At 43.0% G+C, this 26,729-nt stretch overlaps 1 long non-coding RNA gene across 1 annotated transcript; it reads left to right on the top strand.

Moving 5' to 3' along the window:
* Positions 1-184: 184 nt before the first annotated feature.
* Positions 185-16,254, top strand: LOC132657173 (uncharacterized). Its single transcript, XR_009594949.1, has 2 exons — positions 185-233; positions 9,334-16,254. It is a non-coding gene; the product is annotated as an uncharacterized LOC132657173 (long non-coding RNA).
* The last annotated feature ends 10,475 nt before the right edge of the window (positions 16,255-26,729 follow it).

Raw genomic sequence — 26,729 nt, 5'->3', positions numbered from 1 at the left:
TGGAGGCACACCCATGTGGAGTAGGAAAGAGCTCCAGGGTTAGTGAAAGCTAAGTCTCCGGTTCATTGCTGGGGAGAATCTTCACTTTGTCCTTCTGCGTGCATGACCTTGGGCAGGTTGCTAATCTCTGTGGTCCGTCATTTCCTCTTTACAGATAATAATAGTAACCACTGCAGAGGTGTGTGGAGAGAGATGAAAACTGCCTCCAACGCCCAGCCCAGGACCGGCATATAGTAAGTGCAACGTGATCCTTTGCTGCTACTATTAGCCAAGGACTTTCCAAACAGTCCCTCTCCTCTGTTCTCTGACGTCCTCTGCTCCTCTTGTCCCCAAGGAGAACCTGTCATCCATCTCCAACCCGCTCCTGGTGTAGGAGACACTTCCAAAAAGCTTAGGGCACACACGACATGAACATATGCGGCTCTCCACCACAACCTAACTCACGAGGGTTAATACTGGTAAGGCTGGGTCTTATTTGTCCCTACGCCCAGCTTCTAGTGGCCGCTCCCTACATTTTCAAGGAATGACTGGAGGAATTCTAATGTGAAGAATTTGAGGCTCAGCCACCCTAAGCGCCTGCCTCACGATTGCAGGCCAGTGAGTGCCAGGCTGGGGTTTTCGTGAAAGGGTCTGCAAGGAACCACAGTGACACGCTGAGGTTTCAAGTCCTAGAAAAACAGACAAGCCTGACTAGAAAGGGAGTGAGATAAAGGGGCTGTTACAAATAACGAATCTGGGTCAAACATACAGGAGCGTGCCGCCTTTATAAGAAAGGAAGGCCTTGTCCAGACACGCACATACCAGCTTTAAAACAAAGTGACTCACTCTGGTCCCGTTAAACAAGCAATGACTTTGGGAGCAATTCATCTCTTCCCAGGGATCAGTTACTAGCCGTGGAATCTCCTATGAAGTGCTTTGCCTGTTTTGTTTTGTTTTAAGACCTCCTAAATCTTGTCATTTGGGTGTTTCCGTTTGCTGCTCTCATTCACATCGTTTTAAAATGCACTCAGTGCTGGTGAATTTTAGAGGGCTGTTCCTGTGCAAAGATTTGAACCTGAAAAGCAAACCACCGATGAACAGCGATCCTCCAAAACACATGGTTATTTTACTAAATTAACTTTTTGAACAACTGATTCTCATCCATTTCTCTTTTTTTTTTTTTTTGGCAAGGAGGAGTTTGTGTTTTGAAAGTAAGAGATGTTCTGTCTCTGAGCCTTCGTTGTGCAGAAACAAAACATTTTTAAACCCCTCTTTAAGGCTCAAGCCAAAGTCCATTGTTTTGTTTGTTTGTTTTTTGGGGTTTTTTAGGGGTTTCTTTTCTTTTTCTTTTTAATGTGCTTGGAGCTAAAGAAAGGAGAAGCAGTCACCTCTTCCTCTGGTATGCCTGTGCTAGCTCTCTTTTTGTCTAGGTTGATGATCAGTCTGTTTCAGAGTGAATCCAGAGCCGCAGTGTAAACATGGCCCACTTGAATGTAAATCAAGGGCCTCTTGAAGTCTGCGGGGGACCAGCTGTGGTCACTCACACCCAGTGAGGTCCTGCCTTCATGGGGTTTAGTCCATGGACACTGGCGGGCCTGAAATTTATAAAACTCCAAGCAAATGACCCAAATCAGCACAGCCTGCTCTTCCCCAATTTTGGAAAACCAATTTTACTGTTAAACTATTAATGAAGAAAAGAATATATATTTCCAGTGATTTTGAAACCATTCGAAATTTTTAACATTTAAAAGTTAATATTTAAAAATATTTAATATTAGTTTTTTTTTTTTCTAAATCATTCCTGGTGAAAAATGGAAATTTGGGGAACAATTTGTAATCTATTTACTACATATACTTTTTAGCTTCATAGCACAAAAGGGCATTTGTTGTAACTTTCTATTTTGGCCATAAAAAAATTCATGATTTTTACTCTGCATCAGGAAAGAAGGCAGCTTCTAAGGGGCTTTCCTTGTAGCTCAGTAGGTAAAAAATCTGCCTGCAATGCAGGAGACCTGGGTTCAATTCCTGGGTCAGGAAGATCCCCTGGAGAAGGAAATGGCTACCCCCTCCAGTATTCTTGCCTGGAGAATCCCATAGACAGAGGAGCCTGGCAGGCTACAGTCAATGGAGTCGCAAGAGTCAGACACAACTTAGCAACTAAACCTCCTCCTCCTAGTAATTCTAAAGGTACCAGTTGAATTTATTTTCAAAGATTTTAATGTTTTCAGGAAAGGGTGGTTACAAACTATGAAACTCTTTAAAGCACTTGGTATCTCTTTTGAGCAGTTTATGAAAAGCAAGCAAAAACCAAGGAAACCAGAAACGTTAGTGTTGAACACAGAAAGTGACTTTTTTTAAAAAATATTTGTTTATTTACTTGGCTGCACCGGGTCTTAGTTGCCACACGTGGAATCTATTATAGTTCCCTGAGCAAGGATGGAAACCGAGCCCCCTGCATTGAAGTGCAGTCTTAGCCACTGGACTACCAAGGAAGTCCCAGAAAGTGACATTTTCCATGCTTAAAGCCACTACAGAGTCAAGCATCCTTTTTCAGCAAAGGAGCCAGGAACTGAAGCTGGTCCAAAGCATCTTGGGTCTTGGGAAGTGTGTTTCAGTCTTTATCCCTTTCACTGCCTTCTGAACCTTCAAGAGACCAGCCTCACACTTTACGTCTCCTTTTACTTCTTGGCTTATTGTTTTGGGGGTTTTCTTAATATAGGGCATTGGCTTTTGCATGTTGGAGGAACTGGATCAATAGGATTCTGTAAGAAGTACAGAAAGCCAAAAGCCAAAGTTTGCAAAGGCCAGCCACTAGGTTGCCAGAAAAATGTGTTTGACACTCCCTAACAATCATATTGGAGAAGGCAATGGCACCCCACTCCAGTGCTCTTGCCTGGAAAACCCCATGGACGGAGGAGCCTGGTGGGCTGCAGTCCATGGGGTCGCTAAGAGTCGGACACGACTGAGCGACTTCACTCTGACTTTTCACTTTCATGCACTGGAGAAGGAAATGACAACCCACTCCAGTATTCTTGCCTAGAGAATCCCAGGGACAGGGGAGCCTGGTGGGCTGCCGTCTATGGGGTCGCACAGAGTCAGACATGACTGAAGCGACTTAGCAGCAGTAGCAGCAGCAACAATCATATTTGTGGCCTGAGAAACTGGGAAAACTCTGGATTTTGCATCAGTTGTGAACATCTTGTGTGTGGTTCTTCCCCTGCTCCCGTGCAATGATGAGGTGGTGATGGTGTCATCCACTACATCATCCAAGAGGTTTGTAGTGAGAAAGCTCTCAACAAGACCCTACCCATATCTTGAGCAGCATTAGTCTTCTCCTTACTTTGCTGTGGACTTCTCTGGTGGCTCAGACAGTAAAGAATCTGCCTGCAATGCAGGAGACACGGGTTCAATCCCTGGGTCAGGAAGATCCCCTGGAGGAGGAAATGGCAACTCCAGTATTCTCGCCTGGAGAATCCCATGGACAGGGGAGTCTGGCAAGCTACAGTCCATGGGGTTGCAAAGAGAGGGACATGACTGAGTGACTAACACTTTACTTTGCTGTGAAGCTCCAATACTTTGGCCACCTGATGCGAAGAACTGACTCACTGGAACAGACCCAAGTGCTGGGAAAGATTAAAGGCAGAAGGAAAAGGGGACAACAGAAGGTGAAATGGTTGGATGGCATCACCAGCTGGTGACGGACATGAGTTTGAGCAAGCTCTGGGAGTAGGCGATAGACAGGGAAGCCTGGTGTGCTGCACTCCATGGAGTTCCAAAGAATCGGACGTGACTAAGTGACTGAACTGAACTGAAAACAGAAAGACCTTTAGAGGAAACAGATCAGCTCATTTTACCTGAGTTCTTTCTCTAAGTCAGGCCTACCAGCAACAGACTGAAACAGACACAGGTATTGTTGAAGACAGTGGCTTCAGATTCTTCAGGAAATTTTATAGTTAAACTCAGAAGAGATTTTCACCAAGTTCAGTGGGTTGTTTTTTAATTTATGAGAATGCTGCTGCTGCTGCTGCTGCTAAGTCGCTTCAGTCGTGTCTGACTCTGTGCGACCCCAGAGATGGCAGCCCACCAGGCTCCCCCGTCCCTGGGATTCTCCAGGCAAGAACACTGGAATGGGTTGCCATTTCCTTCTCCAAGGCAGGAAAGTGAAAAGTGAAAGTGAAGTCACTCAGTCATGTCCGACTCTTAGCGACCCCATGGACTGCAGCCTACCAGGCTCCTCCCTCCATGGGGTTTTCCAGGCAAGAGTACTGGAGTGGGGTGCCATCGCCTTCTCCAATTTATGAGAATATAATCCCTCAATTCATTCTGATTCTTACCTTCCACCATGCCAAGTCTTACTACAGTAAGTCCCCTATATACAAATAAGTTCTGTTCCCAGAGTGCATTCATAGTCCAATATTGTTCCTAAGTCCAACAAAGTTAGCCTAGGTATCCAACTAACACAGGTGGCTATATGAGACTGTACTGTGATAGTTTTACAATACTTTTCACACAAATAATAACCACATAAAAAACAAACAACAACAACAAAAAAAAAACATTTTTAATCTTACAATACAGTACAGTGATCCCCTGGAGGAGGTCATGGCAACCAACTACAGTATTCTTGCCTGGAGAACCCCGTGGACAGAGGAGCCTCACAGGCTACAGTCCACAGGGTTGCACAGAGTTGGACATGACTGATATGGCAGCATGAGCACCTTGAAAAGTAGAGTGGTACAGCGCAACAGCTGCCATACAGAGGCAGGCACGCCTGTTCACATCTTTGAAAGCTCTCAACTTGAAAGTTCATACGTAGAAGACTTACTGTATTGTGTCTCAGTGTCTTTATTTCCCTGGCACGCTTTTCTTTGGGAAGGCAGCACTTCCATATGGACAGATTGCATGTATTCATGCATCCTTTTTTTTTCCCCCTCTAGTCTCTTTCAGGCATTTCTGTTTTGTGCTGCTTTAAGCAAGTGTAAACCTTAGAACATACATCCAACTGCTCTAACGCCTGCGTGTGGGTGGGCACGTTTCCGTTCTGAGCGGCCCTGCTGTTGTTGAGGAAGTTGTGCTTTGACAGTCAGCTGAGAAATGTACTTGAAATGCTCAGCATCTCTATGATTTCACAGGATCTAGTCACTCAAGGTTTGATTCTTCTGCAAAGGCCCGATGGACTAAGACGTCCTTTCAAAATCTGTTCGATGGTTTTATTTCCCAGAACGTGTCTGATCAGTCTGTAAGGGCCACAAGACACACGTGTCAGTGATTCTTCCTGGAATATATTCCAACACACACACACACACACACACACACACACACACACACACACACACACACACACAGAGTAAATCTCATAGTTGTAATAACACACGCTGCCATTTTTCTAACCCTTACCATGTGCCAACCGTTGTACTAAATGCTTTGTGCACAATATCTCATTTTGCTTCACAATGATGGTGAAAGATCACTATTATCAGCTCCATTTTCCTAATGGTTCATAGTAATTTGTCCCAAGTCATACACGGTTAAGTATCAGATGCATTGTGAGCCCAGGGCTCCATCCTGCCAAAGCCTGTGCCTTGAAACCCTGTGTTTTAATGTCTTCTCTACAAAAGGCTGCTTCCAAAAACGTCTGCAGAAAACATCCTACAATCATTTCAGTTGTTACAGAGTCCAGCTTTCAAGTAACGTCAATGGCTAAAAATGACAAGCCAGAAAACTGCATGGAATTTTGAAGAGCACAGAGATTTTGGGTACCTTCTGAGGCTATTTTTCACACTCACATGAAAGCACTGGCAACTTTCTGTTTTTATTTTTATTTCTTGCTTTTCAGTAGAGTGACTTGAGAATGTCACTTAGAAAGTGAAAAACAAAGGATGAATGGAGAGCTTTGAGAAGGCTGGAATATAGACAGTTTCATTCACTGTCTTTTAATATATGCAAGATATTTCCTATAGCCAAAATTATTTCGGCCAGTCTAGAACTCTGGTGAATACATGCCTCATGTGCAACCATTTTTTTAAACCTCAGAATAACGTATTAGGTGTTAGTTTCAACATCTTGCTCAAAGTGGAAGAAATTTGTTGCACTGGAGCTTGCTAAGTTTATCAGGGCAAAAAATAACTTGGTCATTGCTTTTTTTTTTCCTTTTGATCTATTAAGTGCCAGAGTGGTTTTATTTAGGAATTTGGTCTCTTTTTTGTTTGTTTGTTTTTAAGTATCATTTCTGTGAAAGACATTCCCTCAGAGTGTTTGTGAAGAAGGCCCAGTTGATTCAAAATTCAGAGAGTTTTCTGGGCAATTTGCTATGGACAATAGTTTACTGAATCCACATCAAGCTCTTCCTGCTATTTAATTTTATTTCTCTGGGTGGTGTTGGCCCTATCAAAGGACTGTACCCTGGTTCATAAGGCAAGTGAGTCTTTCCTGTGGGTAAAGGCAGGGTCTGCCACCTGGTATCTAGGGCTTGCAACCTAAAAACGCTTTGTTATTTTCAAACAATTGAAAAGAAACATAAGAAGAAGAACATTTCATGACATGTGAAAATTACATGAAATCCAAGTTTTATTATCCATAAATAAAGTTTTACTGGAGCACGTCATGGTCATCCATTTATTTGTCACCTATGACTGCTTTCAACACACAATTACTCTGGGGAAGAATGGACACATGTATACATATGGCTGAATCCCCTTGCTGTTCACCTAAAACTAACACTACATCATTAATCATTGTACCCCACTACAAAATAAAAAGTTCAAATAAAAACAAAACACAAGGATAGAGTTGAGTAGTAGCTGCAGGCCCCTAAAGCCCCAAATATTTACTAACTGGCCTTTTATAGAAAAAGTTAGCATAAAGGAAATGCAGTCATTGAAGCTTCTTTTAGACACTAGAGCCCTTTAGTGTTTCGGTTGGTTTCTTTTTATTTTTTCCTTACTTGTCAGCTTTTGAAATGTAGAGTTTGGGATGATTTAGCTTTCTCTTTGGATAAGAGTTCCAAATGCTAGCTCTGGGGAGTGACCATACCATCATGATTATCCAGCTCATTAAGACCGTTTTTGTACAGTTCTGTGTATTCTTTCCATCTGTTTTTCATCTCTTCTGCCTCTATTACCATTTCTCCTTACCATCTCTTTACCATTTCTCTCCTTTATTATGTCCATCTTTGGATGAAATATTCTTTTGATATCTCCAAATCTCTTGAAGAGATCTCTACTCTTTCCCCTTCTGTTGTTTTTCTCTATTTCTTTGCACTAATCATGAAGAAGGCCTTCTTGTCTCTTCTTGCTATTCTCTGGAACTCTTTGAAACTTATAGGAATCATTTATAGACTTCTTTGATAGAATGAATATTGAACAGCCAATAGTTTTTAAAAAGACAACAGAAAAGAAGAAAGACTCATTTCTCCATATACTACAACATGTTCTAAAGCCACAGTAATTAAAAATAAAAAGTCTAACAACAGCAAAGAACGAGGCAGAAAGGTTTGCAGAACAAAGTAGAAGACCATATACCAGGGAACCATATATAAACAAATAGACTATAATAGCAGCATTCAAATCAACATGGAAATAATCAACAAATATAGCTAGAATTTGATAACTAAAAATTAATTGGATTAAAGTTAAAATGTGAAAGATAAAGCTGCTAATGGACCCTACCAGAATTTCTTTCCCACTCCCAATCTTTTCATGCTAAATTCATAGGATAACACATATCTGACACATCTATCTTTTCTAAAAGTAAATTCCAAGACAACAACAACAAAAAAATGCTGAGTCATTTTCTCTTGGGGAAAGTGACAATGCGTTTTGGAAGGAGAGGAGCATCTGGCTTCTGTGATGAGCTGTCATTACACAGAGAATTTTAATAATCTAACAAATATTATGATCTTTATGTTCACAAATTTTCTAGTTTTTCGCACAGTAAAAGCTGAATATTCATATCTGTCAAGGTTCTCTTAAACATCATTGCATTTTCTTCACAAAATAAAATCCTACTTAATTTTACAAATCTTCACAATTTTTTTAATTAGGGAAGGAGAAAATAAGATCACATTCATGGGTCGCTGTTTTAGATGTGTCTCCCATCTAAGACAAGGATTCTTGTGACATTGAGAAACCGGCCTCTGAAGGGGAGGGAGGGATGCTGGAAGGAGCAGATTTTCAGGATGGGTCTCCCATCCTGGAGCCCGACTGCTGCCTGGCCCCTTGGAGAAACACTCCTGCAGGGCCTGAACTGAGGGGTCCCTCCCTGAGAAAGGGGGGCTGTCTCTTGTGCACCCCTCCGCCAGTCAGTCAGAGCTTCAGGCTGCCCCTGTTTGGGAGAGAGAGGGAGAGGAGCAGAGGAACCTTAATTTCCCAGGTAAGGAGGCTGTGTTCAGGGGCAACTCGGGTCCTTCAGCTGCCAATCTGAAATTCCACCCAAACTGGGCTTTCTGCTTGTAGTTGTTTAATTTGGCAACCCTAGGTGGGGTCACTAGAGAAGGAAATGGCACCCCACTCCAGTACTCTTGCCTGGAAAATCCCATGGACAGAGGAGTCTGGTAGGCTGCAATCCATGGGGTCACTAAGAATCGGACATGACTGAATGACTTCCCTTTCACTTTTCACTTTCATGCATTGGAGAAGGAAATGGCAACCCACTCCAGTGTTCTTGCCTGGAGAATCCCAGGGACAGGGGAGCCTGGTGGGCTGCTGTCTACGGGGTCGCACAGAGTCAGACACAACTGAAGCGACTCAGCAGCAGCAGGTGGAGTCACTACAACACACACACACACCCTCCCCAGTAGCCTACAGGAACCAGGCTCTTTTATGGGAATTACTTCCTTTAAACTTAACTCTGTGTGTACCCTGTCGTGTTCGACTCCTTGCTACACTATGGATGGTAACCCACCAGGTTCCTCTGTCCACGGGATTCTCCAGGCAAGAATACTGCAGTGGGTTGCCATGCCTTTCTCCAGGGGATCTTCCCAACTCAGGGATCAAATCCGTGTCTTTTGTGTCTCTTGTATTTTACCACTGTGCTTCCTGGGAAGCCCTTAGACTTTAAGGGTAATAGTATTTTCTTTAAATTACGAATGAGGAAAGTTGCAAAAATCACTGGAAGCAGAAAGTGGACCCAGTACAACCCCCCTAGCCTGAGGACGAACAGCATCACCAGTGACTCAGTGGGACCCCTGTAGTCACTCTCCCCCACCACACCAGGACAGGCCAGGGCTTTTCCAGGGCAGCTGAGAAATCCCCAGATAAAACTGCTTAAAGTCCCAAAAGAGATGAGAGAATGCCTGCTCACCCTTTCCCCTCCAATTAGGCATCTTGCTGAGGAAAATTCTCCCTGATCTTATAGGAGAGGCTGTCTTCCTGCTCCAGGCAACGTGGCTCAGAACCAAGAGAAATGAGCAAGCTGGAATACAGGGCTGAACTGGAAACGCCCACGGGCCCCTGACTCAGCAGAGCTGCCTGACCCCTTGAAGAAAGAAGAGCCTTCTAAGCAGTGAGCCCCAGACTCTGAGCTGAGCTTTGTAACAACAGAGAAACAGGACACAGCCACCCAAGAGGGTTGTAAGTAGAAAGGAACAGCAAAGTCAGGAGAAAATACACCCCCTAGATTAGGACTCGTATTTAGTTTGGCTGGGTCTCAGAAAATTTCTTGGACGTTCTAATGATCTTAGCTATGTTCACACATGTTAAGTATAGTAATAGATGTCCCTTTCATCGTTTCTTCCAAATGTTGTTAGAGAGACATGATCATCTGAGTGTGAGTATATACAGAGAAAGATACACGTGCATGCACACACACACACACACACACACACAGAAACAGAGACAGAAAGAGTGAGAAATTGGAATAGATTGAAACAAAGGTCCATGGAGCCATTCAGAGCTTTGAATGCCGCAATTATAGTTTACTAAGTAGTCAACAACAAAGAAATGAATGGCACACAAAAGCACCAAGCAAGAGTCACTCCTTTTGATACAAAGGAGAAATGTAGCCATTAGTGTACATTTGCAACTAATAGTGTAGATTGTCATTACCCGGAATAGAAGGCCCAAAATAGAAGACCCATTTGTCCCCTAATGAATCCCAAGTGTGTGGAGCAGAACCTGGTAGGGAGCAAGCACTCAGTAAACATTCGTTGAATGGATCACTTTTCAACGTACAATCAACCAGAGATCATAGAGATAATTGGTTCACAATTCCACCCCGACTTGAAGGAAAAAGCAGTCACTTGAGCTCTGGAAACCTCAAAGAGTGGAGGAACTATTTCCAAAGCAGCTCCTATGACATTTCAGTTCAATCCAGCAAACATGTTTGTGCTAATTGATGCCACACTGTGCCATCGGAGATGCCGAAGATGCTGCGATGCTCAAGCTTGTCTTCACAGGGGACTCTCCACGGATCCAGGTCAGTCAGCACAGACCCAGGATCTCGGTATGTTGGGTTCCGCAGCACAGAGGAGGGCTTCTGTCCTGAATTCTGCCTGATTTTTAGATGATGTCTCACTCTTTTCGCTGTGAAGACCAACCCTTGGGTGTGTGTGTGGGGGCACAGTGCACGCATTCACTTGTGGAGGACTCTTTGCAAGCCAAAGAGCTGTAGCCCATCAGGCTTTCGTGTCCATGGAATTTTCCAGGCAAGAAAACTGGAGTGGGTTGCCATTTCCACCTCCAGGGGATCTTCCCAACCCAGGGGTCGAACGCATGTCTCCTGCATTGGCAGGCGGATTCTTTACCACTGAGTCACCTGGAAGCCTGCAGACCAACCCTTATGGTTTCCAATTGTCTCCTAGCTTGTATCTGCTTCCTCAGTCTGGCTAACAAGGATTAGCTGATCAAAGTGTCTGAAATCTCTTAGGACAATCATATGGGAGGAGAGGGGGAGTGTCGTGTTCAGCGAGTTTCCATGCATCCTCTGAGATGGCTTTCTCAAAGATTCAGGACTGTCGTTGCCTGGGTCCTCTGCCAGGTGCGCCATCACATGAAACCAGGCCACTGTACTCATTTTCTCAAGCATTCATTCATTCCATCAACACTGAGTATCTGGTCCTCTGCTTGCCTCTAGGCATCCTGAGATACGGAGCCTGGATTTTTCTTCTCTACTTCACTGGTAAGTCCCTTAAAGCTGAGTCAGGCTGATGCTTACCTATAAACTTCATAGGACCTGAGAGTTTACCCAGGAAGATTTTGATAGCTGTATCTCCTCTGTGTGAAGGGAGCAAAATCAGGTGTCTCCATATTGCCAAGTGCCTCGGTGCAGCCTGCCTGGGCTGGCAGCCTGCACCTGGGCTGCTTGTCAACTTGCCCAGGTCTGTGGCGGCCCTGCACCATCCACCATGTTTTGAGAAATGCCAGGAGCTCCTTTCTCGGGGTCTGGAGCAGCCTGGGCACTCCTTTTCCAAATCTCTAATGCTCACGGTCACTATGTGCCTCTCCCGTGCCCAGCTTGGCTCTCAGAACCTGTTTCCAGGATTGTTTTGCTCTTTGGCTCCCAAAACCCCTTTAGCCTTCACTCTAAATCCTTTTTGAATGTCAAGCTTGCTTTCCTGTGTGCCATCTCTTCAACCCCTGGGAAGATCTTCTATCTGGCTGTTAAACTGACAGCTGGCCACCCACCTATAGCGGGTGTGTGTCTGTGCCCGGTTTTGCTTTTTGTTTGTTTTTGGAGAGTTCCATTGACAGCATTCCTGCCATGTTTGAATCTGCACAGTGACTTTGGATTTAATGTCGTTCGATTAAACAAACCTTAACCACGAGCCTACAAAAGAGCCCCGCTCTGCTGGGGAAGGGGTGAAGGAGGGATTCATCAAGGCAGGTGTGACAGAGTGGATGCGCAGGAGTAGACAGGCAGGCACAGTGGTGGTAGGATACGAAAAATACCCCAGCAGCCAGGGATAAGTAAGTGCGGGAATGGAGCAGCCAAGGAAGGCAAACACTCCGCTGTGAGAGGCCTTCCCCGGTGGCCCAGTGGGTTAAGACGCAGCATGCCAGGCCTCCCTGTCCATCACCAACTCCCGGAGTTCACTCAGACTCATGTCCATCGAGTCCATGATGCCATCCAGCCATCTCATCCTCCGTCAGCCCCTTCTCCTCCTGCCCCCAATCCCTCCCAGCATCAGTCTTTTCCAATGAGTCAACTCTTTGCACGAGGTGGCCAAAGTATTGGAGTTTCAGCTTCAGCATCATTCCCTCCAAAGAAACCCCAGGGCTGATCTCCTTCAGAATGGACTGGTTGGATCTCCTTGCAGTCCAAGGGACTCTCAAGAGTCTTCTCCAACACCACAGTTCAAAAGCATCAATTCTTCGGTGCTCAGCTTTCTTCACAGTCCAACTCTCACATCCATACATGACCACTGGAAAACCATAGCCTTGACTAGACAGACCTTTGTTGGAAAAGTAATGTCTCTGCTTTTCAATATGTTATCTAGGTTGGTCATAACTTTCCTTCCAAGGAGTGAGCGTCTTTTAATTTCATGGCTGAAATCACCATCTGCAGTGATTTTGGAGTTGGAGCCCAGAAAAATAAAGTCTGACTCTGTTTCCACTGTTTCCCCATCTATTTCCCATGGAGTGATGGGAACAGATGCCATGATCTTCGTTTTCTGAATGTTGAGCTTTAAGCCAACTTTTTCACTCTCCTCTTTCACTTTCATCAAGAGGCTTTTTAGTTCCTCTTCACTTTCTGCCATAAGGGTGGTATCATCTGCATATCTGAGGTTATTGATATTTCTCCCGGCAATCTTGATTCCAGCTTGTGCTTCTTCCAGCCCAGCACTTCTCATGATGTATTCTGCAAATAAGTTAAATGAGCAGGGTGACAATATACAGCCTTGACGTACTCCTTTTCTTATTTGGAACCAGTCTGTTGTTCCATGTCCAGTTCTAACTGTTGCTTCCTGACCTGCATACAGATTTCTCAAGAGGCAGGTCAGGTGGTCTGTATTCCCATCTCTTTCAGAATTTCCCACAGTTTATTGTGATCCACACAGTCAAAGACTTTGGCATAGTCAATAAAGCAGAAATAGATGTTTTTCTGGAACTCTCTTGCTTTTTCAATGATCCAGCAGATGTTGGCAATTTGATCTCTGGTTCCTCTGCCTTTTCTAAAACCAGCTTGAACATCTGGAAGTTCATGGTTCATGTATTGCTGAAACCTGGCTTGAAGAATTTTGAGCATTACTTTACTACTGTGTGAGAAGAGTGCAATTGTGTGGTAGTTTGAGCATTCTTTGGCATTGCCTTTCTTTGAGATTGGAATGAAAACAGACCTTTTCCAGTCCTGTGGCCACTGCTGAGTTTTCCAAATTTGCTGGCATACTGAGTGCAGCACTTTGACAGCATCATCTCCCAGGATTTGAAATAGCTCAACTGGAATTCCATCACCTTCATTAGCTTTGTTCGTAGTGATGCTTTCTAAGGCCCACTTGACTTCACATTCTAGGATGTCTGGCTCTAGGTGAGTGATCACACCATCGTGATTATCTTGGTCATGAACATCTTTTTTGTACAGTTCTTCTGTGTATTCTTGCCATCTCTTCTTAATATCTTGTGCTTCTGTTAGGTCCATACCATTTCTGTCCCTTATCGAGCCCATCTTTGCATGAAATTTTCCCTTGGTGTTTCTGATTTTCTTGAAGAGATCTCTAGTCTTTCCCATTCTGTTCTGTACCTCTATTTCTTTGCATTGATTGCTGAGGAAGGCTTTCTTATCTCTTCTTGCTATTCTTTGGAACTCTGCATTCAAATGCTTGTATCTTTCCTTTTCTCCTTTGCGTTTCACTACTCTTCTTTTCACAGCAATTTGTAAGACCTCCTCAGACAGCCATTTTGCTTTTTTGCATTTTCTTTTCCATGGGGATGGTCTTGATCCCTGTCTCCTGTACAATGTCACGAACCTCAGTCCATAGTTCATCAGGCACTCTATCTATCAGGTCTAGTCCCTTAAATCTATTTCTCACTTCCACTGTATAATCATAAGGGATTTGATATAGGTCATACCTGAATGGTCTAGTGGTTTTCCCTACTTTCCTCAATTTCAGTCTGAATTTGGTAATAAGGAGTTCATGATCTGAGCCACAGTCAGCTCCTGGTCTTGTTTTTGTTGACTGTATAGAGCTTCTCCATCTTTGGCTACAAAGAATATAATCAATCTGATTTCAGTGTTGACCATCTGGTGATGTCCATGTGTAGAGTCTTCTCTTGTGTTGTTGGAAGAGGGTGTTTGCTATGACCAGTGCATTTTCTTGGCAAAACTCTATTAGTCTTTGCCCTGCTTCATTCAGCATTCCAAGGCCAAATTTGCCTGTTACTCCAGGTGTTTCTTGATTCCCTACTTTTGCATTCCAGTCCCCTATAATCTTTTTTGGGTATTAGTTCTAAAAGGTCTTGTAGGTCTTCATAGAACCGTTCAACTTCAGCTTCTTCAGCATTACTGGTTGGGGCATAGACTTGGATTACTGTGATATTGAATGGTTTGCCTTGGAAACGAACAGAGATCATCCTGTCGTTTTTGAGGTTGCATCCAAGTACTGCATTTCAGACTCTTTTGTTGACCATGATGGCTACTTCATTTCTTCTAAGGGATTCCTGCCTGCAATAGTAGATATAATGGTCATCTGAGTTAAATTCACCTATTCCAGTCCATTTTAGTTTGCTGATTCCTAAAATTTTGACGTTCACTCTTGCCATCTCCCATTTGACCACTTCCAATTTGCTTTGATTCGTGGACCTGACATTCCAGGTTCCTATGCAATATTGCTCTTTACAGCATCAGACCTTGCTTCTATCACCAGTCACATCCACAGCTGGGTATTGTTTTTGCTTTGGCTCCACCACTTCATTCTTTCTGGAGTTATTTCTCCACTGATCTCCAGTAGCATATTGGGCACCTACTGACCTGGGAAGTTCCTCTTTCAGTATCCTATCATTTTGCCTTTTCATACTGTTCATGGGGTTCTCAGGGCAAGAATACTGAAGTAGTTTGCCATTCCCTTCTCCAGTGGACCACATTGTGTCAGGCCTCTCCACCATGCCTGCCCGTCCTGTGTGGCCCCATAGGGAGTGGCTTAGTTTCATTGAGTTAGACAAGGCTGTGGTCCTAGTGTGATTAGATTGACTAGTTTTCTGTGATTATGGTTTCAGTGTGTCTGCCCTCTTGCAACACCTACCATCTTACTTGGGTTTCTTTTACCTTGGATGTGGGGTATCTCTTCACGGTTGCTCCAGCAAAGCGCATCCGCTGCTCCTTACCTTGGACAAGGGGTATCTCCTCACCGCTGCCCCTCCTGACCTTGAACGTGGAATAGCTCCTCTAGGCCCTCCGGTGCCCGCGCAGCCAACACATTCTTACTTTGTCCTTTAGCTGCTGACTCCTATGTATTTGGGGTACGTGTGCTAAATTGCTTCAGTCATGTCTGACTCTTTGTGATCCTATGAACTGTATGTAGCTTGCCAGACTCCTCTATCCAAGGAATTTTATACTGGAGAAGGTTGCAATTTCCTCCTCCAGGGGATCTTCCCAACCCAGGGATCAAACCCAAGTCTCTTACATCTCCTGCATCGACTGGTAGGTTCTTTACCACTAATGCCACCTAGGAAGCCTTTTTGAGTATGAAGTTCCCTTTTTAAAGCACACACACACACACACAAAATTCAGGGATCTCCTGCATGAAAATAGCTATATTTTTAATAACCTATGACTAAGAAAATGCAGGTAAAAAAATACAATAACACATGCCTTGAAATTAACTTACTTATTTTACAAATTACAATGTCCAAACATCTGTGAGGCCTTATTCAGAGCACGGATGGTGCTTGGTGTGAATATTGGGCTCCAGTGTCCCAGGCCATGCCCTGCCACCCTGTACCTATTCTCCACTCACATGCTTTCAGATGGATGCCCAGGTGTTGGGAGTGGGGAGCTTATTCCCCTCACTGGAGTTTTAGGTCAGGCAGGCATAAGACACATTCTCTGTTGTAAGAAGTTCTCTCTGGTAGGTATGAAAAATGCACTGAGTGAGGAAGAACCTGGGGTCAGAGAAATCAGTTGAGAAGCGATTAGATTTCAATGACAGAAGCTTTATGCAAAACTGTGTGTGTGCGTGTGTGTGTGTGTCTAAACTATGCACAAAAACTCTGTATGTACATCTCATTGATTCAAGTTTTCTAATTCCTTTTGTTCTTTTTCTTCTTCCTATAAATATTGATGAAAGCTATCTTAAGAAAATCTGTATTTTAAAAATATCTCTTAAAATAAACTTTCAAACTCTGATCCAATCTTAGGTTTTCTTCCAAAAAAAAAAAAAAAAACTCATATGCATTTTATTTGACCAAAAAAAACTGTACTGTCTGTATAGGATAAGCCAAGTTTCCAAATGATGACTCAAATGTGTTTCAGGATTCTTAAAGATCCCTACAGCCAATAACATTAAGACATAACAATAGAGCTCTCTTGTACCCTGGCTGAGTTTTTTCCTACTCCATCAAAATCACTGGCACCCAGGACTGCATGACTTTATCTTGGATTTTCTGTCACTGCCAACCACGACAAGAGACATCCACACAGTCTATACATCTTTCAAGCACATTAATTTTAATCTGTTGAAACCACTGTTTTACCTCCCATTCAGCTCAAGAGCTTTGAAGTTGACCAAATGATGAATCCAGCCAGACTACTGGCTTATATGGACCAAGTTTCTTCCTTCTGCTGCCTGTAGCTTAAGTTTTCATTACCCATATTAAGAAGTTTTAAGAAAAGCAGAAATTTTGCAAGGTTGACTTGTTCTTCAAAGAGCAGTGGGCTTAAATTTGCTTACTTTCATGCCTGCTGAAATCCCAGTGTCCAGTAGATTGTTAATTGCTTTCTGAATCCATGAAACATGCAAAAAAAAAAAAAAAAAAAAAACCAGATTTTATGATCTATGTTGATTATCTATTGTATTGTGCCCCTGAATACCAAAAGGGAAAAGACTTTGTAGTGGTGTTTTGTTACGCATCTAGAGGAGGGGTCCAGTGGAAGGATGGTATAATAGGATCTATTCTCCACTCATAAATCCCCACCCATCCAGGGGAGAAAAGAATCCTAACATTTGCATTCTTTTAAGCCAGCCCTTGCCTAAAGTTCACCCCTTCCTGAAATTCGACTCAACTGTTCAGCACATGTTGACCCTGCAGTAATGAATTGACACAAGCCTAATTCTTATGATGATTAATGGAGCGCCTCGGACGCAGCCTATTATTTCATCCAAAGTTAAAACACTGATTCATCATTAATCACTATAAGAAATGGACTCAGTGATTCATAATTCTAAGCCAGCCCATTTCCTCAAGGATTCCGTTTGCCTTTTGTTATTCCAGAAGTGGCACAGTTCACTGCCTCGTGCTACCCACATTCGAAGTACACATTCTGATTAATTCTCTTTAAAAAAAGTCACGTACTCTAAGCGTTTTACTTATAACCCCAAAGCCTCTGAAAAATCATACTTCTTTCAGATACCAATCTTTTTCTGGATCCAGCTGCCGTCAGATTACCCAAGTTCAAACAAGTCAATAATTAGATTGAATGAATTAATCACAAGTCAATAATCCTCAGGCTATCTTTGGTCCTCAGCAAAGAGCCGCATTTGGGGTGGGGCATTTGCATTGAAATGCACTCCCCGCGGTTACTTCTTCATTGCTACTGCTCACCTGCAACCAGATAGATGGTCATCAGTGGCCAAGGAAGAGCAGCAACACAAACCAGGCTTCCCTTTCTGGTCCTGGCCCAAAGTCACTGACAAGGACCACATCACTGCTTTCTACATGGAAACCTGCTTTGCATTGTTACCATCTTGATACTATTTTCTCTAAAGTTGCCCATCCTGCATAAGGACTTGATGCTTTTCTGCTTTACTCAAATAAAATGAAACCGTTTACTATGCTAGAGCTCCATCGCTTGCCTTTCCTGGTGGTACTCAGGCCATGCACAAAAACTGATAGCTTCAGGGACTTCCCTGGCAGTCCAGTGGTTAAGACTTTGCCTTCCAATGCAGTACCAGTTTGATCCTAAGATGCTACATGCTGCAGAGTACGGCCAAAATGTAAATAAATACCTAAATAAATACAGTGTTGTAAATCGACTAAAAAAATTTTAAAAACAACAACTTCACTGCTGGCATGACTGCACACACAGTGCTCAGAGAGGCTTCAGTTCCAGAACCAACTCTCAGCTTTGCTGTTCTTTCCCTTCTTCTCCTCCTTCACCTACCTCCTTCCTATTTCTCTCCCTTTACTCCTTTTTCTTTTCCCTCTCAATTTCCTCTTTTCCCCATTTTTCCTAAGATATTTCTCCCTAAGGAACCTAGTAGTAAACCCCAGATGACCACTTACTCCAGTAATGGCATTTGGGAATAAAGAGCTTGGGAGAGGCATGGAGCTTGTCACTATGATCCGTGATATCCTCTGAAGAAGTTATAATGTATAACCAAGTCAGTTAGGCAAGAATCTCAAATAACAGGCATCCGATTGGAAAGGTGGAAGGAAAACACCTCTATCTGCAGGCGACACAACCTAATGTATAGAATATCCTAAGGAATACACTAAACAATTATTAGAACTAGTAAACAAGCTCAGTGAGGTAGTATGTGAGAAAAAAATATACAAAAGCCCATTGTATTTCTATACAGTGGCAATGAGAAAAATACAAAGAAATTAAGAAAACAGTTCTGTTTACAACAGCATCAACAAAAATAAAAATAAATACTTAGAAATAAATCTAACAAAATAGTGTAAAATGTATACCCTGAAATCTATAAGACATTGTTGACAGAAGTTAAAGAAGAACTAAATAAATGGAATGGCCTCTCATGTTCATGGATTGGAAGAGTTAAGGCTGTTGTTAAGTTGATAATACTCCCCAAATTGATCCATAGATGTGATGTGATCGCTATCAAAACCCCAGATGGTTTCTTTACAGAAATTGACAAGAATGGGGTGAAAAAATAGAACCCACAGAATGGGATAAAATTTTTTGTAAATAACATATTTGGTAAAGTATATGTATTGAAAAAATATACATAAAGAATTATTACAACTCATTAATGAAAAGGAAACTCATTTTTTTAAAAGAGGACAAAGGAGCCACATAGACATTTTTCCAAAGAAGATATACAAATGAATAATAAGCTCATGAAGAGATGCTCAACATCAGTAGCAGGGAAATACAATGAGGAACCACTAGGAAGATGTGTTGGTGAAGTGCTAGTGAAGATGTGTAGAAGTTGGAAACCTCATACTTTACTGGGTGGAATGGAAAATGGTACAACCACATTGGAAGGCAATCTGGCCGTTCCTCAAATGTTTAAACCTATGGTCACACTACCATAAGACCCAGCGATTACATCCCTTCAGTATACATTGAAGAGAAAGATAAACACATGTGTACACAAATGTTTGTTTGAAAATGTTCACAGAGGCATCATTCATAATAGCCAAAACATATAAACAGCCTACATGTTTATCAACTGATGAATGGATAAATAAAATGTGGCTTATACAAGCAAAAAATATTATTCCACACACACACACACACAAAATGAAGTACAGATATAAGCTACAACATTGGATTAACCTTGAAAACATTACCCTAAGTCAAAGAACACACTCAAAAGGCCCATATGTCTATATCAAATGTTCACAATTTGCAAATCCATAGAGTTGAGTTTGCTAGTTCCTCAGGGCTGGTAGCTTATGGGAGTTTGGGATTGATGGCTAAGGAACACAAGGTTTCTCCTGGGAGTGATGAGAATGTTCTGAAATTGATTGTGGTAATGGATGTACAACTCTGTAAATGCACTAAAACACCATTGATTATACACTTAAATGGGTGAATTCTCTACCATATGAACTATATCTCAAGAGGATTTTGAAAAAAAAAAAAAGAATAAAAAAGAAACAATTTAAAAGAAGTAAGTCATAGCTTGAAAATCAAAGCTTTGTGGAAAAGACAAAGCAAATTCTCCAGAATACTCTAAAAATTTTAGGACACTAATTTTAAGTTCTGGTATAATTTCTAATGCTGGGATTTGTTCCCAAGTTACCACTCATTTGCTTTACTTGTATCATTTTTGTTTATGTCATAAAATAGTGATTAATAAGTGAGGTGAAAGTCAGTCAGTCGTGTCCAACTCTTTGCTACTCCCTGGACTATAGTCCAGGGAATTCTCCAGGCCAAATACTGGAGTGGGTGGCCTTTCCCTTCTCCAGGGGATCTTCCCAACCCAGTGATCAAACCCAGGTCTCCTGCATAGCAGGTGGATTCTTTACCAACTGAGCTATGAGGGAAGCCAAAATAGCAGTTAATCAAATTCTACACTTCAACAGGTCATTGTGAGAGTCCTGATCAGTGGTAGCCATTGTCATGGTCCTTAGGTGCTGCTGCTGCTGCGGCTGCTGAGTTGCTTCAGTCGTGTCCGACCCTGTGCGACTGCGTTGACAGCAGCCCACCAGGCTCCTCTGTCCCTGGGATTCTCCAGGTAAGAATAGTGGAGTGGGTTGCCATTTCCTTCTCCAATTCCTGAGAGTAAAAAGTCACTCAGTCGTGTCCGACTCTTAGCGACCCCATGGACTGTAGCCTACCAGGCTTCTCCATCCATGAGATTTTCCAAGCAAGAGTACTGGAGTGGGTTGCCATTTCCTTCTCCACCTTAGGTTCTTGTCCTACCTAATGAAAATATTCAAAAGTCTATCCTTTCAGTTAAATTCTGGTGCTGAGGAAACACTTTAGAAGAGATTCTTTGGTCAGGACTCAAAGAGATTTGTGCTTTGTCATCCAGGAACCTGCAGCAGGATTCAATGAGATTGAGAGTGAAAAGCAGGTGGAAGAGGGTGTCTCCAGTATCTCAGGCTTACACTTCCCATTGCTCTGAGAAAAACTGGAGGCTTGTGAGTAATTAATAGCATTCAATCCACCAAATATTGTGTTTTTGAAAAAGCAGCATTTATTGTCTCTTTTAAAAAGTCCTTTAACTCATGGTGACAGAGACTGCTATATGTCCCTTAATACCCACTTTTCTGTTGTCCTTAGGAAGCTGTGGAGGTGGCTGCCTGCTAAACAGTATACTTCCCCCATCCCCTGAAGCTAGGTGTGGCCACATGACCAGGTTCTGGGTGAGAAGCGAGAATGGAGAATGCAATTTGCAAGCCCTTTCCTGCAGAGACCCTTCACCTTTTTCCTAGCTGCTTGCTCCCTGCTGGCAGGGGTGTAGACATATGGCTTCTCCTCCAGCACCCACTTAAACCACTTAAGACTTGGTCTTGGGACTTCCCTGGCAGTGCAAAGGCTAAGACTCCATGCTTCCAATGCAAGGGTCACAGGTTCAATCCCTGGTCAGGGAGCTAAGATCCCACATAACTTGCAGTGCAACCAAGAAAAACAAAATTCTTTCTACTAAATTCAAAAAAAAAAAAAAAAAAAAAGGAAGGTCTTGGTCAAAACGTGGATTTGTGGATATCCAAAAGAAAGGTCCATTTAGTCAAGGCTATGGTTTTTCCAGTGGTCATGTATGGACATGAGAGTTGGACTGTGAAGAAAGCTGAGCACTGAAGAATTGATGCTTTTGAACTGTGTTGTTGGAGAAGACACTGGGAGTCCCTTGGACTGCAAAGAGATCCATCCAGTCCATTCTAAAGGAGATCAGCCCTGGGTGTTCTTTGGAAGGAATGATGCTAAAGCTGAAACTCCAGTATTTTGGCCACCTCAGGCAAAGAGTTGACTCATTGGAAAAGACTCTGATGCTGGGAGGGATTGGGGGCAGGAGGAAAAGGGGATGACAGAGGATGAGATGGCTGGATGACATCACCAACTCAATGGACATGAGTCTGAGTGAACTCTGGGAGTTGGTGATGGACAGGGAGGCCTGGTGTGCTGCGATTCATGGGGTCGCAAAGAGTCGGACACAACTGAGCAACTGAACTGAACTGGACTGAACTGAAAACATGGATACCAGTGATAGCTTGTTCTCTCCTTCCAAATGCTGTGGAGGGTTGTATTCCTCACTCCAGGATGTTTGGCTTGGCCATGTGATATGCTTTGGCCATGAAATGTCACCAGAATGGATACTTATAATTTTTGAGTTTAAAACAGTTAATTGTCTGTCCAAGTCTCCAGCATGATCTGCTGGTCATTGTAATCAAGTAAACCCATTCTGATATATAAGTGCAACATTAAAATAACTCTATTTGTTTAAAATTATGTAATTTATTATTACAGCATAGCCTAGCCTAATCCATATAAAACAAGAAAATTGGAGCCAAATACAGTTGAAGTGATTATAAGAAATCATTGTGCTGTGTGAAGTTGCTTCAGTCATGTCCAACTCTTTGGGACCCTATGGACTGTGGCATACCAGGCTCCTCTGTTCATGGGATTCTTCAGGCAAGGATATGGGAGGGGGTTCCTGTGCCCTCTTCCAGGGCCTTTTCCCAACTCAGGGATTGAACCTGTGTCTCTAATATCTCCTGCATTAACAGGCAGGTTCTTTACCATTATTGCCACCTGGGAAGCCCCCATCTCTCCCATAAATATCCCTATTTCTAGCATTTCAGGATACACCCTCACTTCTCTGGATGTCTATTGTGCTTATCATCTGAGTCCTCAGTGGCACTAACTACACATCACATTTTATTCCTACTCATCCATTAACAAATACCTTGTTTTCTCAAACAGATTATAATCTGCTTGAGGACCAGAATCATTTCTAGTGTCTTCATTTTCTCAGGAGTCTAGAAGTGTTGTTGTTGTTCAGTCTCTCAGTTGTGTCCAACTCTTTGCAACCCCATGAACTGCAGCATACCAGGTTTCCCCGTCCTTCACCATCTTCCAGAGCTTGCTCAGACTCATGACCATTGAGTCACTGATGCCATCCAACCATCTCATCCTCTGTTGTCCCCTTCTCCTCCTGCCTTCAATCTTTCCCAGCATCAGGGTCTTTTCTAATGAGTGGACTCTTTGCATCAGGTGGCCAAACTATTGGAGCTTCAGCATCAGTCCTTCCAATGAATAGTCAAGACTGATTTCCTTAAAGACTGACTGATTTGATCTCCTCACAGTTCAAGGGACTCTCAAGAATCTTCTCCAATGCCACAGTTCAAAAGCATCAATTCTTTGGTGCTCAGCCTTCTTCATGGTCCAACTGAGAGCCTTAATTCTTAGGTAGGTTGATAAGGAGTCTGGAGCCCTCAAAGAGGAGAAAGGGATTTGGGACTCTCAAGGAGGAGAAAGGGACAAACGTTTTTTTTCTACATTGCTTTGATTTAGTCATGTAAGATGTTTTTTCTTAAACTCTGAGTTGTTATGCAAACAGTCTTTAAGACTAACTTTCTTTAAGCCCAGAGCAAATGACACAATAAAACAACTATCTTGATCAAGGGTATGTTTTTCCTTAAGGTGTTGTCACTCCGACTCTTTGTGACCCCATGGACTGTAGCCTACCAGGCTCCTCCGTCCATGGGATTTTCCAGGCGAGAGTGCTGGAGTGGATTGCCATTTCCTTCTCCAGGGGATCTTCCCGACCCAGGGACTGAACCCCGGTCTCCTGCATTGCAAGCAGATGCTCTACCCTCTAAGCCACCAGGGAAGTCCTTAAGCTGTTTTTCCTTAAGCTCTGTACTAATGATTATGTAGCAACAATGTATCTTGCTGGAAGACATGTTTCTCCTCAACAAGAACCTTCTGGCTAATCTTGTTAAGACCTTTGTTGTGGGAGTGGATCTGGCAAGACCTTTGTATTGTCAGTTCTAATCTTGTTAATTTAAAATGTATGTTGTGGCAGTGGGTCTGTTAAAGTATATAAGGCCTTGATAAGACTAGTGAGTGGGGCCCCCTCCATCTCCCTTCTGATGTCTATGTCAGAAGCTTCCTCTGTCCTTTTTCACTGTAATAAAACTTCTGCCACACAAAAGCTCTGAGTGATCAAGCCAGTCCCTGGTCCTAAAGCTAAAACTTCTTCAGAGATCACGAATCCTACATCATTCACCATAATCTATCACAACTCTCACATCCATACATAACTACTGGAAAATCCATAGCTTTGACTATACGACAAAGACTTTGTCAGCAAAGTAATGTCTCTGCTTTTTAATACGCTGTCTAGGTTTGTCATAGCTTTTCCTCCAAGGGGCGAGCGTCTTTTAATTTCATTGCTGCAGTCACCATCTGCAGTGATTTTGGAGACCCCCAAAATAATATCTCTCACTGTTTCCATTGTTTCCCCATCTTATTTGCCATGAAGTGATGGGACCAGATGCCAGGATCTTCAATTTTTGAATGTTGAGTTTTAAGCCACCTTTTTCACTCTCCTCTTTCACTTTCATCAAGAGGCTCTTTAGTTCCTCTTCACTTTCTGCCATAAGGGTGGTGTCATCTGCATATCTGAGGTTCTTGATATTTCTCCCAGCAATCTTGATTCCAGCTGGTGCTTCATCCAGCCCAGCATTTTGCATGATGTACTCTGCATATAAGTTAAATAAGCAAGGTGACAATATACAGCCTTGATGTACTCCTTTTCCAATTTTAAATCAGTCCTTTGTTTCATATCCAGTTCTAACTATTGCTTCTTGACCTGCATACTGGTTTCTCAGGAGGCAGGTAAGGTGGTCTGGTATTCCCATCTCACTCAGAGTAGGAATTCAGGGACCACTTGCTGCTGCTGTAAATGATGCTGTCGGTCCTAATTGCTGACCTTCGGCAAACAGATAACCTTGAAAGTTTAACTCCATCGCTGCCCTCAGCAAACTCTTCATCCTTCAGACTCAACCCCCATGTGGTCTTCAAGAAATGCCTCTTGGAAGGTTTTTCTGAGCCACTCAAGCTAATTTGCCTTAATTAGACTTTGTAAAAATCTCTACAATTACTCCTTATTTTATGTAATAATTATTTGTCTGTTTGTTTATCTTTGCTCCTTGATTGCAAAGCCCTGAAAGATGAGCATTATGCCTTACTCAAGATGTTAGAACTGCTTGCACCCTGTTAATGACTGGCATATAAAAGATACTCGATGAGTGTTTATTGAATAAATAAATGAATCATAAATAAAGACAATGGCCAAAGAAGGCTCAGTGCTTCCCACTGAACTTGCTACTCTGCTTTTCAACTCAGTCTCTGGAGCCCTTTGACCCCAGGTCGCAGCCTTTCAATGCCTCCGTGGACATAAGCCCTTTGGACACCCACCCAGATCACAGAGGCCCCCTCCTCCGGCTCCACTGAAACGACAATAAAGTCCATGTGAAACCAGCCTGCATTCAAGTGAAACCAAGGAGAAAAGGTTGTCAAACTCAAAAGACAGATGTTAGTACTTCTCAGTTTCAAACTGAATCCTAGCTCTTGTGAAGTTCAAGTTTCATTTCTGCTGGGCCAGATGGAATTTCCTCATTCTATGTAAGAAAAGTTGAATGGTCTATGTTAGAAGACTTTGAGGACTTTGGGCCTCTATCTAAGCGTTACCCCATTTTACTTGGGTGATTAATATGTACATCTCTTTTCCCTTAAAGTGCACACATTTTACATTTCAGGAAAAAAAATATATTTTGGCCTTGTTTTCCGCAAGATGTTCATTGGGTTGCTCCACACCAATAGTAAGAAAGCAGGTAGAGACAATTCCCAAGATCCTTGGTGATCACTCCCAGGAGGAGGCAGACTGGGAATGGAACACAGAAAGGCTCTGTTCTCTACCCAGCCCTGACTCATGCGACCCCAGGGAACTGCTGAAATCTTCTGTGCCTCTATGGCCCTGTCTGGAAAATGGGTTAATCACCTTGTCTCCGATCCGCCTCCCTGGAGTGTTGCAAGGATTAATGAGTTAATAATACTTGGAGAGCACTGGGACCTCTGGATGAAAGATACAGAAGAACAAAGTATGAGGGTTATTATGCATAATTAAAAGCTCCAGCAGGAACGTTGGTCTGAGTTAACCACCAATACCACAACCAGAGCTCAAATATAACATAGGACTAATCTTCAAATAGATACCATTTCTAAATTTTAAACTTAAAAGGGGGTTTAAATCTGATTGCATGATTACACCAAACTAACTCATCTTGTGAGCAGAGGCTTCGTAATCACCACGGGTAAATGCATGATCCCATTCATGCCCCAAGGCGGTTAGTAGTTATTGCCCAGATCCTGACCCAGGATTCCCATGAGGCTCTCAGCCCCGAATACATACGCATATTGGCTGCACTGGGCCTTCCGAGCTGTGTGCAGGCTTTCTCTAGTCGCAGTGAATGCTGTGATGCACGAGTTTCTCATTGTTGGCTTCTCTTGTTGCAGAGCATGGGCTCTAGGCACACAGGCTTCAGTAGCTCTGGTGCTTGGGTTTAGTTGCCCCTCGGCAAGTGGGATCTTCCCAGACCAGGGATTGAACCCATGTCCCCTGAATTGACAGGCAGATTCTTAACCATTGGACCATCAGGAAAGCCCCGTGAGCTCCTTGAAGATGAGCTTTTTTTGAGAACTCTTCGGGCATCAAGATCCACTGCTTCCAAACCATTTCCCAACATGGTCATGGATTCTTGATATTCCTTTAATAATACAACAAAACCCTTTTCAAATTAGAGAGAAGACTTAAAATACAATTAATGCCCAGTGTAGTAGAGCAGAGCACCCAGCCTGGGAATGAAGTCCACCGAGACGCAAGAGACCTGGGTCAATCCCTGGGTCAGGAAGATTCCCTGGAGAAGGGCATGGCAACCCACTCCGGTATTCTTGCCTGG

This window comes from Ovis aries, chromosome 9 (assembly GCF_016772045.2).
Source record: "Ovis aries strain OAR_USU_Benz2616 breed Rambouillet chromosome 9, ARS-UI_Ramb_v3.0, whole genome shotgun sequence".
Lineage (NCBI taxonomy): Eukaryota > Metazoa > Chordata > Mammalia > Artiodactyla > Bovidae > Ovis > Ovis aries.
Note: the sequence above shows the minus strand (reverse complement) of the source record. Positions and strands in the feature narration are given on the sequence as shown.